General features: G+C 35.0%; 1 protein-coding gene across 1 annotated transcript in view; it reads right to left on the minus strand.

Moving 5' to 3' along the window:
* DLG2 (discs large homolog 2) overlaps window positions 1-1,589 on the minus strand; it is a 1,585,094-nt gene that overhangs the window by 727,143 nt on the left and 856,362 nt on the right. The window lies entirely within an intron of this gene.

Genomic DNA, 1,589 nt, shown 5'->3' on the forward strand with positions numbered 1-1,589 from the left:
TATGTCATTCTAATAAAGCACGTGGCCTCATTGTATACCACATCTATAAAAGAAACTACAGAGCTAGGCTGCTCCCTTTTTTTTTTCTTATTCATGAATAACTATGCTAAGTTTCACCATATTATTTTCCAAGAGACCCTGATGTAGCCTCACCGTCTTAGCACAATGGTGTATACAACCATTGTGAATCAATCAGTGAAACATATTAACCATGTTTTTTCATTTGTCTAACCATCTATGAAGTTGATATGAAGACACTAAGATCCTGAGACTTCGCTAGGGTGATTCAAAGAGCTGAGATTCAAAGAGCCAACCTACTAGAACCCAGGTTTCCTGATTTCCAGGCCTGTATCTTTCCACAGCAGTACACTCACTCGCTCTCTTCTGAGCTGTGAAATTCAAGCATGAGTCCAAGTTAGAAGAAACAGATCACTGAACATCACCTGACACTATGATTTTTGCTGATGTATGAATTAAATCATGGCCCTTGCATATAGAGTTACAGACTGATCTGAAACAAGAACCTCTATAGAAGATTGTTCATGTACTATCAAGGCCAATGACAGAACAGAGTCTACAATACAGTAATTTTAGTGATGGGATAATGGACATTATGCCAAGCTGCTGCCATGCTAGCTACAGGCATCTCATGATAAGAGGATACTTTCAGATAAGACAAAATATGACTTATCAATTTTTACATCAATTTAGTCAATTGGTCTTGAATGAATGATGGAAATATCTGTTCCCTGTGGCTAAAGCTTATTCCCGAAAATACAACTCACTCTTTACTGTCTTTAAATCAAAATGTAGATTAAAGGAAGAATAATTCTTAGAAAAATAGGTTGGTTGGTTGGTTGGTCGGTTTGTTTTCCAAAAAGTCTTAGAATTTCATCAGCAAAATAATAATTACCAACTCGTAAAATGAAAGGTTTAGAATTAATAATTGGCAAATGCCTGTAGTACTATTTTGTTACTTGAAGCTAAATTGTAAGGAAGGAGACAAGATTCCACTTTAAATGGTTTCAAATTCCTATACCATCATATTCATATTCGGGGCAAATTTTAATGACCCTAGTAAATGGTATTCAGGAATATTCTCGTGATTTCATAGTTCAACTGAAAAGTAAGAAATGTAGGGAGAGAGAGGGAGACCATATGCCTGAACCATATGCTCTAAAAAGACAAAATACTTTCAGTAGAGACAAATGATTACTTTTGCTTCCTTCTTAGCATCCTACTCAAACCCTTTTTATCCAGAGATTTTCCTAGATAAAGGATATTCATCACTCAGTGTATTTAAGTGAGATATTACAAATATCTTTCTCATTAAAGTATTAGAGGGAAGGGTTAAGGACAGAGCTGAAGAGAAAGTGGAAGGTCAAAATTTGGATATTTGGTGAGCCATTATCCTTTGCCCTGTGGTCAGCATCTGGGCTTTATTAAGATATTCCTTAAATTTCCAACTTAAAAGTGAGGTAAACTATGATTGACATTATAAGATCAAAACTCAGTCATGCAAAGTAACCATAAAGGAATGAAAGAACATAAAGCCATCAAAATAAATATATTTTCTTTCTAAAGAAGAG

This window comes from Myotis davidii, unplaced genomic scaffold, assembly GCF_000327345.1.
Source record: "Myotis davidii unplaced genomic scaffold, ASM32734v1 scaffold499, whole genome shotgun sequence".
NCBI lineage: Eukaryota > Metazoa > Chordata > Mammalia > Chiroptera > Vespertilionidae > Myotis > Myotis davidii.